Source organism: Macaca fascicularis, chromosome 16, assembly GCF_037993035.2.
Source record: "Macaca fascicularis isolate 582-1 chromosome 16, T2T-MFA8v1.1".
NCBI classification, from domain to species: domain Eukaryota; kingdom Metazoa; phylum Chordata; class Mammalia; order Primates; family Cercopithecidae; genus Macaca; species Macaca fascicularis.
Window position 1 is genome coordinate 84783779 of NC_088390.1, and position 16575 is coordinate 84800353.

At 53.6% G+C, this 16575-nt stretch overlaps 1 long non-coding RNA gene across 2 annotated transcripts; it reads left to right on the plus strand.

The window, feature by feature from the left end:
* Positions 1–6379: 6379 nt before the first annotated feature.
* Positions 6380–15628, plus strand: LOC123569544 (uncharacterized). Of its 2 annotated transcripts, XR_010582047.1 has the most exons (4): positions 6380–6455; positions 7076–7146; positions 9263–15037; positions 15376–15628. It is a non-coding gene; the product is annotated as an uncharacterized lncRNA (long non-coding RNA). The 2 variants fall into 2 exon arrangements; XR_012426251.1 differs by lacking the exon at positions 7076–7146.
* Positions 15629–16575: the final 947 nt, after the last annotated feature.

Sequence of the window (16575 nt, forward strand, 5' to 3'; positions counted from 1 at the left end):
GCCGCGGAGGCCGCGCTCGCGGGTATATAGGCGGCCGCCGCGCCCCGCCCCCCGATTCCTGGAACTGCGCGGCCGGCCTTCTTGTAATGTTTAGTCACTACTCGCAGCAGAGAAAGGCTGAGCGCGGAGGGTGAGGGAGGGGCCGCGGGCGCCGAGGGCGGGCCGCGAGCAGGGGCAGGGACCGGGAGGGACGCGCGCGGAGACAAAGCGCGACGAGAGGCGGCCGAGGCGGCCGGTGGGCGCGGCGCCAGCCCCGGCGGCGCGTTCCTGGCAGCGGCCCCTCCCCGCCGCGCTCCGCCCCCAACTTCTCATTCACACTTTCCCCCCACCCCCTTCCCTTCTAAGAAGGCCAATTTCTGGCAGAGGCGGGGGCGCCGCTTCGGGAGCGCGGGCAGTTCTAGGAGGCCGACCAGGAGAGCCTCCCGGTTCCCCTTCCCCTTTTCTTGGACCCCGCGTGGACACCCCCTCGCCGCCACCCGGGCCTCCCCGAGTGCCCGATTGCGGGTCCAGGCGGCCCAGGCCAGTCAAAAGGGAAGTGGGGTTACCCCACAGCCAGGCCACGGGGCTGGGGTCAGACCCGGGAGCCGGAGGTTGGAGACGTGCGACAGTCACCTGCGAGCAGGTCCCAGAGGGGAGACCCAGGGTTGCAGGGGACGCCCCTGCGTGGCAGCTACCCAGCCTTGGCCCACTGCCAGGTTCTTTGCCAACCCTGACGCGAGTGTGGAGCCCCTCTCCCCTCCCATATAAAAACGTTTTTATGCACTGGGGTCTGCAAACCGACTTGGTCCGGTGTGGGTTGGGCCAGGTGCTCTCGGCGGGGCTGGAGAGCTCGAGGGGGAACGATGGCCCCAACCTACGGCCCGCGTCCGCCAGAGGGCGCCCTGGGGTCTCCTAGGGGAGTGCAGTTTGGTGCTGCGCGCCCCAGGCCCCGGAATAGGCGCGCCAGGGGTCTGCGGGAATGGCTGTCTCCGGAGCTGGAAAGGTGGCCGAGAAGGGGGAATTCACATCCCAGGCTGGGGTCAGACCTGGGAATAAAATTCTAGCAGGACAGAATTTCCGGAAAGCAGTTTTCAGGGGTTCAGCCTACTGCCAGATGGCCCACACCCCCGGGATGTGCCCCCACCCCCTGGGATGTGCCTCTCTGCCTCTCTTGGGGTGGAGGGAGGACTGGCGGGGAGGGGGTAGAGGGGAGGAGAGGAGGTGATTGAGGTGAAAGATTGGTTTGCTATTGGTCACGTTGGCACTGATGTAGATAGTTTGGGCTTGGAGACCTGGGGCCAGCCTTATGAAGGATGGCAAGTTTTGTCATCTTGTCCCCAAATGGGCTGTGTGGTGCTGGAGACATCCGAGAGCCGCCTCAGTGGCATTTAGATCCTCACCTCTCGGGACGCAGAGGCTGTGGGCCTGGGGCCCTGTGCTCTTCCCAGATACCAGGATAGTGAGGTGCTGAAAGGGAAGGAAGAGGCTGCCGCCAGGGACTGGGAGCTTGGGATTCCAGAACCTAGAGCTGGTCCTTTCGCGGGTCCTGGAATTGATAGGTGCGCACTGCCTTTGCCACGGTATCCTCAGTCTGTGCCATCACCTCTCTCCAGCATGTGCTGGGGACTCAATGATGTTTGGACAAGACACACAGTTTATCTGGGATTCTGTTTTGCCATCTGTAAAATTGGAGCCAGAACCTTTTCCTTCCCTTTGGCAGGCTGAGGCCAGAGGATCACTTGAACATAGGCATCCAAGACCAGCCTGGGCAGCAAAGTGAGCACCCCCATCTCTGTAAAAAATAGAAAAAAAAATAAGCCAGGAGTGGTGGCCTGTGCCTGTAGTCCCAGCTACTTGGGAGGCTGAGATGGAAGGATTGTTTTAGTCAGGGAGGTCGAGGCTGCAGTGAGCCATGATCGTGCCACTGCACTTTAGTCTGGGCAACAGAGTGAGACCCTATTTAAAAAAAAAAAAAAAGGGCAAGGGGCCGTGGCTCATGCCTGTAATCCCAGCACTTTGGGAGGCTGAGGCGGGTGGATCACGAGGTCAGGAGATCAAGACCATCGTGGCCAACACAGTGAAACTTCGTCTCTATTAAAAATACAAAAATTAGCTGGGTATGGTGGCACATGCTTGTAATCTCAGCTATCTGAGAGACTGAGGCAGGAGAATCGCTTGAACAAGGGAGTCAGAGGTTGCTGTGAGCCGAGATTGCACCATTGCACTCCAGCCTGGCGACAGAGCTCTGTCTCAAAAAAAAAAAAAAAAAAAGGGGAAGAAAGAAAAAGAACCTTTTCCCATAAGAGATTTGAAATTTAAAAACATGAAAAAGATTCTGCACATCAAAGCATGATAGAAATAGAAGTAACCCAGTTCAACTCTCCTTCCAGACTATTAGGAGAGCAGAGGAGGAAACTGGTTTATTCAACGCATTTCACAAATATTGCTCCATGCACCAGGCACTGGGCTGGGCATTGATCTATAATGATAAGTAGGACCTGGTCTTTGCCCTCACAATGCTTGCAGGGTAATGAAATGGATTCTCCTTCTCTCTGTAATCAGTTCATTCTTTTTCTCATCCATTCAGTGTTACGTGGCTGCATGACCATACACTTCTGGGCAGAGCCCAGTGGAAGACAAGGAAGACTCAAGGAATAGCCCTTGAGGTAATGGATGAGAAAGTGCTTTGTAAATTACAATGCTCTGACACAAGTCAAGTTCATTCATCCATTCCATAAACCCTTGCTGAGAGCCTGCTTTTGCCAGGCACAGGGCAAAGGGCTGGAAGACAGAAGTGCTGGGTGAATCCTGCAGGGGGAGATGGCTGAGGCAATCGACATGGGGCCCCCAGGTGATGAGTATGGTACGAGGTACGGGGCTCCCTGCCTACTGACTCAGGAGATCGAACTGTTGTTCGGGCTCTATCACCCAGTAGCTGTGTGACTTTAGGCAATCTGCCTTGCCAGCTGTGCCTTGGTTTCCTTATTTGTATAATGATTGGAGAGTAGTACCTACCTCATTGAGTTGTCTGAAGCTCCCACATGCAAAATGCTTAGAGTGGTGCCTTGCATATAGGAAGTGCTCAATGCATGTTAACTGTCATGACTTTGAAAGCACTGGGGAGGCTTCGAGGAAAGGGAGGAGTGAGCTGAGCTGCTGCAGCTTGGGTTTATATGGTTGGCTATGGATGTAAGCTGCCTCGTTTTGGGGAACCATACAGCTCCTATGCAAGATACATTCCAAAAAGCTGCTTGTCTTGAAACAGGTCGGCCGGACACCAAGCTTCTTTTTTTTTTTTTTTTTTTTGAGACAGATTCCCACTCTGTCACCCAGGCTGGAGTACAGTGGTGCCATCTGGGCTCACTGCAACCTCTGCCTTCCAGGTTCAAGTGATTCTCTTGCCTCAGCCTCCGGAGTACCTGGAATTACAGGCATGTGCCACCATACCTGGCTAATTTTTTTGTATTTTTAGTAGAGACAAGGTTTCGCTATGTTGGCCAGGCTGGTCTCAAACTCCTGACCTCAGGGGATCTGCCCGCCTTGGCCTCCCAAAGTGCTGGGATTACAGGCGTGAGCCACCGTGCCTGGCCTTCCCTTTGGCATTCTAATCTCTCCCATGGTTTCCCATCGCTTTCTGGATGAATCCAGACTCCTTGGTGCAGTGTGCGTCCCACGCTGCTCTGTCAGTTTCATCGGCCGCCACTGCCTCAGCACCTGGGGCCTCATGCTCCAGCTCCATGGAGCTCCAAGCTGTCCAGAAGGTTCTACCGTCCTCAGTCCTGGGTTTCTGTACATTTGCTTCCCTGTCTGGGGACAGTGAGGGAACTACCTTCCATACCTTGGCTGATTTCTACTTTTCCTTTAAAATTTGGCAGATAGGTTGGCAGATAAGCTGGGCACCGTGGCATGTGCCAATAATCCCAGCACTTTGGGAGGCCGAGGTGGGAGGACTGCTTGAGCTCAGGAGTTTGAGACCCACTTGGGCGACACAGTGGAGACTCCATCTCTACAAAAAAATTTAAAAATTAGCTGGATGTGGTGGTGCGTGCCTGTGGTCCCAGCTACTTGGGAGGCTGAGGTGGGAGGATCCCTTGAACCCAGCAGGTAGAGCCTGCAGTGAGCTATGATTGTGCCGTGGCATTCCAGCCTGGAAGACAGAGACCCTGTCTCAAAAAAAAAAAAAAAAAGACAGATACTCTAAACTTCCAGGTAGCTCTTTTTGCACTAACCAAAATGTTCTGACTAGATCTCCAGCGAGGATCTTGGGGAAACAGACTATATTTGATTTTTTTTTTCTTTTTAAGACTGGAATCTGGTAGGTAGAAATAATCTTTAAGTCAAGGATGATGTTGACTTCTTCTTTCCCTTGTTTTCAGAGACCACAACCTGCTTTCTTCTAGAGTAGTTTTTGGTTTTCCCTGCAGGGCTCAGGAGCTATACAGATAGGGTAGAGGGTGTGAGTGCTGGGAAGCGCCATCCATGAGATTACGAGGCCTGTTAATCTGAAGACAAAGGGAATGAAGACAAAAAAGTTTCTGGAAATGTGGGCAGAGACACCTGGGCCTTTACAGGGCACACTCCAGAGCTGTTTCCAGGCAGGGACCCCAGCAGAGAGAAGCCAGAGCTGGGACGCAGGCTTGCTTGCTCTTATCTTCCCTCCGCTGGGGGGGTCGAGGGGAGATCGGGCCCCTCTGCTCTGCCCTCCTGATTTCCCGTCTAAGGGATTTAGGAGACTCTCGCCTTTTCCTAATCTCTCCCTTTGCAGAATTTCTGCGAAGTCACAATCCCATTTCCAGGCAAAGGTGCTTGGTCATAAAGATAATAAAGATATTCATTCATGATGGAGGGGAAGTACACAGTGGTTTCAGCCGCCTGTAGGGCTCCACTTACTCATGGTGTGTGACAGATGCTGAACCCTTCCCCAAATCTCATGGATGGGAAGGAAACCTGGCGCCACGGGGTGGTCGCGGGAAGCCGTGGCATGGCTTGGTGAACACAGGCTTGCCAGCCCGGGGGCGGATGCTGAGGTTGCCATTGTTGGTGGCTGCATCTGCAGCTGGATGGGTCAGGATGCCGGCCTCAGACCACAGCATTGCTAAATGCCAAACCCAAGGTCTCCCTGTCTTTAACACTGCTGGGCATTCTACAGCACGAGGAGGCAGCCGGGGCTGTACTGCCCAGGGCCTGCCTTTGGCTGTGCGTCTTCTGTCTGTGAGCTAGCCTGCCACACCTGGGGATACACGGTGGGGAAATCAATCAGCTTCTCTCCCTTCGAGAGCTTCAGGTCCGGCATTGGTGTCTAGAGGCAAGGGGAGGAGGGGGGGAGGCCTCTTTCTTTCTGTCGCCTTTTCTCTTGGCCAATTTGGAGGAGATGGTGGGGGAACTGTCTCTCATCTGACCTCCTGGAAGCCCTGCCTGCTGCTCCAGTGTGGCTCTCCCAGGGCTGAGGCCTGGAACCTAGGGCTGGGCTACCTGGAGTGCTCAGCTCTGCCACACCCCAGCCCTCCTGGGCTGCAGCCCTGGCTTTTTTCTTACCCACTGGGATGGCCCGTGGGAACTAACCTTGCAGCCTGCAGGACTGTGGCCCAGATGACCTTTCCGGAGCAGGGAAAGAGTGCACAGGTCTCAGACCAGGTTGACCCTGAGCCCTCTCTTTCCTGCTTCCGATAGGGGCAGGCCAAGGGAGGCAGGGACAATGGCATTCCTGTTTGCAGGCCTTTGTTCCCGCCAGGAGGGGCCCCGGAGCTAATAAAAAGGTTTGTGGCTCCGATGTCTAAGAGGCAGTGGAGGAGTTCTTTCAAGCCTGACATTCCGAGCCCAGCCGGCCTCTGGCATTTCCCAGAAAAACTTCGAGGAGGGGAGGGGAAAGAAAACACTTGAGGGGCCCACCCACCTACCCACCGGCCGCCTTCTCGGATTCCTCGTTCCCTCTGGGGATTGGGCTGGGCCTGAGTGCCAGGACCCCTGCCCTGGGGGCCCATTCCTCCACCCACAGAGGGGCCCTGGGGAGTGTTGAGAGGGTGAAAGCGGGGAAGGGGGGTGACGATCTAGGAGGCTGCAGAGAGGATGAAATGTCGGGGGCGCAGTGAGAAGGGGAGGAAAGTTCCTTCCCACTTTGTCCAAGAGGAATCCACATCTGCTACAAGTTTGGAGTTGGAGGGTGGGGAGTGAGGAGTTAGCTCCTAGCCAATATCTCCTCTGACCCCAAACCGACAAATGCTGCTCTGTCCGAGGCTGGGGTGGGAAGAGTTTCTATTTGCCCTGAAGCAGCTGCGGGAACAGACATCAGGGCAGCAGGGCAGTTCTGGGAAGTGAAGCTGTGGTGAACCATCTGGGCGGCAATGCAGAGGAGGCAGTGCCCAGGAGGGGGAGAGCTCGGGAGGGGTGAGGCGGCCAGGCTGTCTCTGGGAGACGTGCCTCTTGGGATGTCCTGGGCCCGGGCGCCCTTGGAGCGGCAGGAGCTGGTGGAGGAGCAGGTGAGTGCAGCCGTCCGGCTCGCCCTGCAATACTCCGGTTGGGCTGGCTGCTGGAGCCAGGTGGGCACAGTCGGGTGCCCTGACTCTCATGGGGCTCTGCCTCACGACCATGGTGTGCCTGCAGCCTCTGGTCAACCTCCTGCATCCCGGACGCAGGCTTCTTCTGAGCCCCTCACCGTCTGGGAAGTCCCTGCCTCCTCTGCAGTGTGAAGCACACCTGGTGTGCACTTTGCCATGTACTGATTCTTAGGCAAGTTCAAATAGAAAATGATAGGCCGGGCCCAGTGGCTCACGCCTATAATCCCAGCACTTTGGGAGGCCAAGGCTAGTGGATCCCCTGAGGTCAGGAATTCAAGACCAGCCTGGCCAACATGGTGAAACCCTGTCTCTACTAAAAATACAAAATTAGCTGGGCACAGTGGCACATGCCTGTAATCCTAGCCCCTCAGGAGGCTGAGGTGGGAGAATCACTTAAAACTGGGAGGTGGAGATTTACAGTGAGCTGAGATTGTGCCATTGCACTCCAGCCTGGGCGACAAGAGCGAAACTCCGTCTCAAAAAAAAGAAAAAAGTAAAAGAAAAAGAAAAAAGAAAATAATACCCTCTTTTTGGCTCCCAAGATCCTGAACCAGCTTCGAAGGCAGAGAAGTGGGCTAGGAGTGGGGCTGGAGCCTCCACCAAGCACAAGGAGGTGAGACTTTAAGGCGTCTAAGGTGAAAATGGGGCAGCCATCCCCACGTGTTCCTTCCTCCCTCCCCCTTGCCCGCACTGTACTCACTGGGCCTTAGGTTGGTGCTGTTCAGAGTTTCTTAACCTGGAGTACATGAACTGCTCCTTCCCAGGTTTCATACTCCCCCAACAGCCACTCCCCCGATAATTGCAAACAAAATGCTGGCAGAGGGTCAGGCCCCTGGGGGCCACAGGACCTGCCTGGAGTCACTTCTTGTCCCTGCAATACTTGTTTTTTGTTTGAGACAGTCTCGTGCTGTCTCCCAGGCTGGAGTGCAGGGGGGACAATCTCGGCTCACTGCAACCTCCGCCTCCTGGGTTCAAGCGATTCTCCTGCCTCAGCCTCCCGAGTAGCTGGGACTACAGGTGCCCGCCACCACGCCGGGCTAATTTTTGTATTTATGATCCGCCAGCCTCAGCCTCCCAAAGTGCTGGGATTACAGGCATGAGCCACCACCCCTGGCCTCAAGTAGATATTTACTGAGCACCTACTGTGTGTCAGGGATTGAGTTAGGTGCCAGAAATTTATCAGTCTGGGATCTCATGGAGCTTAGATGTTTTTCCAGAAGGACAAGATTCTTCCAGAATTATATCGGGATTGATTAATTTTGACTGTGCCGCATACTATGAAGAAGTCCCAGGAGCTATGTGAGCCTATTATGAGGAGACCTAATCTATTGGGGGGACAACCAAGGGGAATTCTCTGTAGGCTGATGGGAAGCTGAGGTCTAGCAAGGTCCCTGTCTGGTGCGAGGTCTCCCAGCCAGATGGTGGCAGAGCTCAGGCTGGTGCCAGGCTTTCCCCACACACAGGCTCCTCTGGCCTCCCTCCAGGCCACTCGGTGTCATACACAGGGGAGGGGAGGGTGGACAGCTGGCAGAGACAGGGAGGGCCTGCTGGGGGGACAGGCATGCCCCTGGTGCCAAGTGCCCGGGCCTCTGCTGCCCACTGTCTTTTCCCATTCACTTCTACTTCACTCTCCCTCTCACCCCCCAAAGGCCTTAGCTCCCTGCTTCCAGCTCAAGCTGAAGTGTCTGTGAGCTGAACTAGTAAGACCCCACTTTGCCAGGAGGAGTGCCTCACGCCTGTAATCTCAGCACTTTGAAAGGCCGAGGCAGGTGGATCACCCGAGGTTAGGAGTTTAAGACCAGCCTGGCCAACATGGCCAGGCCTACTAAAAATACAAAAATTAGCCGGGAGTGGTGGCGCGCACCTGTAGTCCCAGCTACTCAGGAGGCTGAGAGGTAGGAGAATCTCTTGAATGGGGAGGCAGAAGCTGCAGTGAGCCGAGATTGCCCCACTGCATTCCAGCCCGGGGGACAGAGTGAGACTCCATCTCAAAAAAAAAAAAAAGAGAGAGAGAAAAGAACCCATTTCATTCTACCTGTGGGAGGTGGTTCAGGCATTTGTGAAACTTTACAAATGGAAAACATAGCTCGTGAATACGTAAGACAGCCCCACAGGTCAGCATTCAAAAGGTGCAATCAGGCGAGCCAGAGTCTTCCCCTCCTATTCCCTGGCTTCCTGTGCCACCTGGGGTATTTTTCTTCTTCTTCTTCTTCTCTCTCTCTCTTTTTTTTTTTTCTACAGACCAGAAGATGCAGGCTACTCTGGGCACAATGCCTGCGAATTAGCCCTGCTCCACAAGAAGCAGCCAAAAAAAAAAAAAAAAAAAAAAGATGCAGAGTGGTGGCGTGTGCACGGCTGAGTGCAGTCTGTAGACGCAGTGGCTGTGTGGCCCACACAGAATTAAAACAATTTTTGAGACAACATGAAAAAAATCTGGAAAGTTCACATCTACATTTGAATCTGGAGATTCCTTGGAAAAACAGGACACTCTGGTAGCAGTGGACCACGTTCTAGCACATTCCCATTGGCCCTTCAGGCGGGGCATGGACTCCCCAGGTCAGCACAGGCCCACCCTCCAGGGTGAGCGCCATCCCCTCCCTCCCTTCCCTGCCAGGGTCTGCAGGCGTTGAGACAGCAACTCAGCCTGACCTCTGCCTCTCCCAAGCTAAAGGGCAAGGAAGGTTATGGACTTTGGGGGATTTATTTTGAGTCTCTTTCCTAAATTCCAGGATACTGGAAATAAATCAAGCCTGGCCAGGAGGAGGAGTCCAGATCTTCCTGTCCCACTGGCCCTTCCCCCTTGGACCTCATCTTCAGTAGGCATGCTTGGCCTCTTCCTCTACTTCCCTGTGGGGGCTGGGCAGGGAGAAGCTGCGGGATGGGGGACCCTGGGATTCCCTGGGATATCACTGGATTCCTCATGCTGTGGGCTGCTGGATCTCGAGGCCTGCAGCTCCTCGCTCAGGTGGCGCTGGCGACCCGCCATGCCACAAAAGACTGAGATTCCCCTGAAACCGAGAGCTGCTTTTATCTCTCACCGGTGACAGAGAAACAAACCAGGATGCTCTGCCCAAAAGGCATTTCCAGAAATCTGGGCTCTGGCTTCTTGTTGATCAAATGCCAGAACGTCCTGGGCTTCTTTGTGGCAAGGGAGCCATTGAGCAATGGGTGTTTTGTTTTGCAGATGACAAGATTTTCGACACTGAAAAGTTTAAATGATGAATGGAAGAGCTTTGACCGGCTCCCACCCCTGCACGGGGAGGTTGCTGATTCGAGCTTCTGTGTTTGTCAAATTTGTTCCTTACAACTTTCGGCTGTTTTGCACTTTCCCTCAGCTCCAACAGGCTCAGGCCCCCAGTCCCAGAAATCATCATCTCTTCCAGTTTTAGGGCCATACAGGTCTAGCAGGGCCCATGCCGGGTACATGGCTACAGCTGTGGGGAAAGCTGTTTGTTGTTGTTGTTTCTTTTTTTAAGTACAGGATCTCAGGCTGGGTGCGGTGGCTCATGCCTGTAATCCCAGCACTTTGGGAGGCCAAGATGGGTGGATTGCTTGAGCTCAGGAGTTCAAGACCAGCCTGGGCAACATGGCAAAACTCTGTCTCTAGAAAAAACACAAAAATTAGCCTGGCATGGTGATGCACACCTGTAGTCCCAGCTACTTGGAAGGCAGAGGTGGGAAGATGGCTTGAGCCCAGGAGATGGGGGCAGTGAGCCAAGATCATGCCACTGCACTCCAGTCTGGGTGACTGAAAGAGACCCTCTCTCAAAAAAAAAAAAAAAAAAAAGCGCCAGGCGCGGTGGCTCACGCCTGTAATCCCAGCACTTTGGGAGGCCAGGGCGGGCGGATCACGAGGTCAGGAGATCGAGACCATCCTGGCTAACACAGTGAAACCCCGTCTCTACCAAAAATACAAAAAATTAGCCAGGCGTGGTGGCGGGCGCCTGTAGTTCCGTTCCAGCTGCTCGGGAGGCTGAGGCAGGAGAATGGCGTGCACCCGGGAGTCAGAGCTTGCAGTGAGCCGAGATTGCGCCACTGCACTCCAGCCTGGGCGACAGAGAGAGACTCCGTCTCAAAAAAAAAAAAGGAAAAAGAAAAACACAGGGTCCCACTCTATCACTCAAGCTGGAGCGCAAGCGGCTATTGACAGGCGCGATCCATTACTGATCAGCATGGGAATTTTTACCTGTCCCTTTTCCCACCTGGGCTGGTCCACCCGTCCTTGGGCCACATGGTGGAGGCCACCATATTGATGCTGAATTTAGTGCGAACACCTGATTGGCATAGTGCACTACAGCTGGAATTCCTGGGCTCAGGTGATCCTCCTGCTCAGCCTCCCGAGTAACTGAGACTATGAGCATGTGCCATTGTGCACAGCAGAAAACTTTTCTAACCCAGGAGTTGGCAAACTATGGGGCATGGGCTGGAGGACGATTTTTGTAAATAAGGTTTTATTGGATCGCAGCCAGGCTCATTCAAATTGTCTGTGGCTGCTTTCACACCAGAGTTGAGTAGTTGCCACCGAGACCATCTGGCCTTCAAAGTAGAACATATTTATTTATTTATTTGTGTGGGTTTTTTTTTGTTTGTTTGGCTTTTTTGAGACAGGGTGTCACTCTGTTACCCAGGCTGGAGTGTAGTGGTGTGATCACAGCTCACTGCAGCCTCAACCTCCCAGGTCCAAGTGATCCTCCCACCTCAGCCTGTCAAGTAACTGGGGCCACAGGCATGAGCCACCAGGCTTAGTTAATAAAAAAAAATTTTTTGGCCGGGCGAGGTGGCTCAAGCCTGTAATCCCAGCACTTTGGGAGGCCGAGACGGGCGGATCACGAGGTCAGGAGATCGAGACCATCCTGGCTAAAACGGTGAAACCCCGTCTCTACTAAAAAATACAAAAAAACTAGCCGGGCGAGGTGGCGGGCGCCTGTAGTCCCAGCTACTCAGGAGGCTGAGGCAGGAGAATGGCGTAAACCCGGGAGGCGGAGCTTGCAGTGAGCTGAGATCCGGCCACTGCACTCCAGCCTGGGCAACAGAGCGAGACTCTGTCTCAAAAAAAAAAAAAAAAAATTTTTTTTTTTGTAGAAATGGGTTTTCACGGCCGGGCGCGGTGGCTCAAGCCTGTAATCCCAGCACTTTGGGAGGCCGAGACGGGCGGATCACGAGGTCAGGAGATTGAGACCATCCTGGATAACACGGTGAAACCCCGCCTCTACTAAAAAATACAAAAAACTAGCTGGGCAAGGTGGCGGGCACCTGTAGTCCCAGCTACTCGGGAGGCTGAGGCAGGAGAATGGCGTAAACCCGGGGGGCGGAGCTTGCAGTGAGCTGAGATCTGGCCACTGCACTCCAGCCTGGGCGACAGAGCGAGACTCCGTCTCAAAAAAAAAAAAAAAAAAAGAAATGGGTTTTCACTATGTTGTCCAGGCTGGTTTCAAACTCCTGGTCTGAAGCCATTCTCCCCCTTGGCCTCCCAAAGTGTTGGGATTACAGGTGGGAGCCACTGCTCCTGGCCTAAAATATTTACTATTTGCCCTTTAAGAAAACATATGCTGGCCAGGTGTAGTGGCTCACGCCTGAAATCCCAGCACTTTGGAAGGCCGAGGTGGGCAGACTGTTTGAAGTCAGGGGTTCGAGACCAACCTGGCCAATATGGAGAAACCCCGTCTCTACAAAAATACAAAAAAATTAGCCGGGTATGGTGGTGCATGCCTGAAATCCCAGCTACTCTGGAGGCTGAGGCATGAGAATCTCTTTTTTTTTTTTTTGAGATGGACTCCCGCTCTGTCGCACAGGCTAGAGTGCGGTGGCGCGATCTCAGCTCACTGCAAGCTCCGCCTCCTGGGTTCAAGCCATTCTCCTGCCTCAGCCTCCAGCTGGGACTACACGCGCCCACCACCAAGCCCGGCTAATTTTTTTCTTTTTATTTTTTTCAGTAGAGATGGGGTTTCACCATATTAGCCGGGATGGTCTCGATCTCCTGACCTTGTGATCCACCCGCTTTGGCCTCCCAAAGTGCTGGGATTACAGGTGTGAGCCACCATGCTCGGCCAAGAATCTCTTAAACTCGGGGGCGGAGTTTGCAGTGAGTGGAGATCATGCCACTGCATTCCAGCCTGGGTGATACATCGAGACTCTGTCTCAAAAAAACAAAACAAAACTAGGCTGGGCTTGGTGGCTCATGCCTGTAATCCCAGCACTTTGGGAGGCTGGGGCAGGCGGATCACCTGAGGTCAGGAGTTCAAGACTAACCTGGTCAATATGGCGAAATACCGTCTCTACTAAAAATACAAAAAATTAGCCGGATGTGGTGGCGGGTGCCTGTAATCCCAGCTTCTCGGGACGCTGAGGCAGGAGAATCGCTTGAACCCGGGAGGCAGAAGCAGTGAGCTGAGATTGCGATTGCACCATTGCACTCCAGCCTGGGTGACAGAGTGAGACTCCGTCTCCAAAAAAACAAAACAAAACAAAGACGTATGTTGAGCCCTGCCTGGAGGGAAAAGAAGTCTGTCTTGTGCCAGGGAGAGCTGGAGTTAGGGCTTAGCTTTGGTGGGAATGGTATCAGGGACTGGGAAAGATCAGAGTAACAGCTTAGCAGGGAGAGTAGAACTTGGGGAGGTGTTAGCGGGGCATGAAGACAGGAAAAGGACTGGGGCCTGTGGGGAGACTGGGGGCTCAGGAAAGCCAGCCCCAAAAGGTGGCCTGAGCTTCCAGACTTGCAAACTGATAGCAAACAGCAGGTCAGAGGTCTCCCCAGGAGGCCAAGTCACCCTTGTCCCCACCATTGGTGGCTCCAGAGCTCACTGCCTTTGGCCCTGTGTGCATTCCTCACTCCAGCATGTGGAGCCCGGTTCTGGGGCCAGATCCTCTTCACAGTGCTCAGAGCACACAAAGATTCATGAGCTTGCATTCTGATGGGAAAGAGACAAAGCACACAACAGCAAACCATTAAGTCACTGCAAGGAAGAGGAAGAAACTAAAATCCTGGGCCAGGCGCGGTGGCTCACACCTGTAATCCCAGCACTTTGGGAGTCTGAGGCGGGCGGATCACGAGGTCAGGAGATCGAGACCATCCTGGCTAACACAGTGAAACCCCGTCTCTGCTAAAAATACAAAAAATTAGCCGGGTGTGGTGGCGGGCGCCTGTTGTCCCAGCTACTCGGGAGGTTGAGACAGGAGAATGTCGTGAACCCGGGAGGCGGAGCTTGCAGTGAGCCGAGATCACACCACTGCACTCCAGCCTGGGTGATGAGCAAGACTCCATCTCAAAAAAAAAAAGAAACTAAAATCCTGTTATCCAGGTTGAAAAGCTGTTTCTAGGGCAGGGGGACATTTGGACAGAGCTCAGGATGAGATGAGCTGGGGGAAGGTGCTTCTGGGCAGAGGGAAAAGCAAATGTAAAGATGGTGAGGAAGGCCGGGCGCGGTGGCTCACACCTATAATCCCAGTACTTTGAGAGACCAAGGCAAGTGGATCATCTCAGGTCAGGAGTTTGAGACCAGCCTGGCCAACATGGTGAAACCTTGTCTGTACTAAAAATACAAAAAAAAAAAAAAAAAAAAAAAAAAAAAAAAAAGGCCGGGCGCGGTGGCTCAAGCCTGTAATCCCAGCACTTTGGGAGGCCGAGACGGGTGGATCACGAGGTCAGGAGATTGAGACCATCCTGGTTAACACGGTGAAACCCCGTCTCTACTAAAAAATACAAAAAACTAGCCGGCCGAGGTGGCGGACGCCTGTAGTCCCAGCTACTTGGGAGGCGGAGGCAGGAGAATGGCGTGAACCCGGGAGGCGGAGCTTGCAGTGAGCTGAGATCCGGCCACTGCACTCCAGCCTGGGTGACAGCGCGAGACTCCGTCTCAAAAAAAAAAAAAAAAAAAAAAAAAAAGCTGGGGGTGGTGGCAGGCACCTGTAATCCCAACTACTCGGGAGGCTGAGGCAGGAGAATCGCTTGAGCCCGAGAGGCAGAGGTTGCAGTGAGCCGAGGTCGTGCCACTGCACTCCAGCCTGGGTGACAAGGGCAAAACTTTGTCTCAACAACAACAAAAAAGATGCTGAGGAGGACGCGGGCTCGAGAGAAGGCCAGGCCCGTGAGACTGGACGTATGACCAAGGGGAAGAATAGAGGGAGAGGGAGACAGGCAGCCACTCCCAGGTAGGCTTTGAAACCGTCTTCGCAAAATTGTAACTGAGAAAATTATGACAGTAGAGGAAATCAGACCTAATCGACTCCATCTTCTTTTATTTTTTTGAGATGGAGTCTAGCTCTGTTGCTCAGGCTGGAGTGCAGTGGTGTGATCTCAGCTCTCTCCAACCTCCACCTCCCGGGTTCAAGCGATTCTCCTGCCTCAGCCTCCTGTGTAGCTGGGACTACAGGTGCCCGCCACCACGCATGGCTAATTTTTTTGTATTTTTAGTAGAGACGGGGTATCACCGTGTTAGCTAGGATGGTCTCGATCTCCTGACCTCGTGATCCAACCACCTCAGCCTTCCAAAGTGCTGGGATTACAGGTATGAGCCACCACGCCCGGCCTCCATCTTGCTTCTAACCTTTAAGCTGTCCTTGTTCATCCGTGGGCGTAGGCCGTAGGCCGAACTAACTTTGGGAAAGAATTCAGTTCATAGTTTGACTCTGAAACAAAATTGATAACAGCCCTTTCCCGAAAAGACTCCCTTCTTGCCTGGGGTCTAGTCTGCCTTTGCAGGACTAACAAATTAGCTATAAGATTAGAAATTACAGTTTAGGGTCTTGCAACCTCTGGCTCCAAGAATCTGAACCTCCCCAAATTACTCCTGGGGATAACATCACTATTGTAAAACCGCAGATCAGTGCTTGAGATATTTTGCAGACCCTGCACTCATGGATCAGCTGACACCACCCAGACTGGTTATGTGGCTCAACCAGTTCTGCCATCCCACTCAGGAATAGAAGACAGCAAAAAAACCTCACTTCAACCTTCTAAGAGTCCATCTCCAACCTGACCAATCAGCACTCCCCACTTCCCAAGCTTCCCTACCTGCCAAATTTTCTTTAAAAACTCTGATCCCCGAATGCTTGGGGAGACTGATTTGAGTAATAATAAAACTCTGGTCTCCCGCGCAGCCGGCTCTGCGTGAATCATTCTTTCTCCATTGCAATGCACCTGTCTTGATAAATCGGTTCTGTCTGGGCGGCAGGCAAGGTGAACCCACGGGGCAGTTACGGTTTCATCCCATCTCCAGCGGGCAGGCTGCATTCCTTTTAACAAAGAACAGGCTCCTCACAAACAGCTGATCAGCCCCCCCGGGGCCGTTTCTCATCTCTGGAGGCAGAAGGTGGGCCGGACAGACACTTCCTCCCTTAGGAATTTGCTAACAGCCCCGTGTTTGGGAGAGACCCTCTCCCAGCAAGCGAGCTAGAAGAGGAGGAGCCTTCCTCTTGTGTTACAGTGATTTTCGGTTCAGGGAGTGAATCACAGGCAGTGAGGCATGGGCTGTTGGCTCAGGATTTCCTGGTGTTTCCTGCCTGGGAGAGCGGCCCCGCTCTCAGGGGCAGCAGCCCACCACTCGTTGACGTCAACTCTCCTTCCAATGAATGGGTTTCCTTTTCCGTTTGGGAAGACATAGGATGTCAATCCCATCGACCCTGTCTTTCTAACCCTGACACCTCCTGTCTGGGAAGGAGCGAGTGGGACTAACGAGAAGGCAGTGGGTGAGGGCAGGAGGGTGAGGGGGACTAAGACAGATGTCTTTTCGCCCGCAGTCATTGAGATGGGAATCCAGTAGTGTCTGACCCAGATTGTGAGCCGGTCAAGCAGCTTTGGGATACCCTGAGTGCTCCCAGGCAGGCTCTCGGGGTCACCTTTGTTGACTGGGAGGGTCTTATCTCCTCTACTTGTTTTCGGTAACTAGCCCAGAGGAGACCTCCTGACAGGAAGAATGCATACGTGCTGTCATCTTGTAAATGGAATCATTTAAAAATTGCACAATCTCTGAAAACCATTATTTAACATTTTTGCAACCTTGAAATGTATGTGTCCCGGGGCAAAGTTGTGGTTGCCTCACTCTGG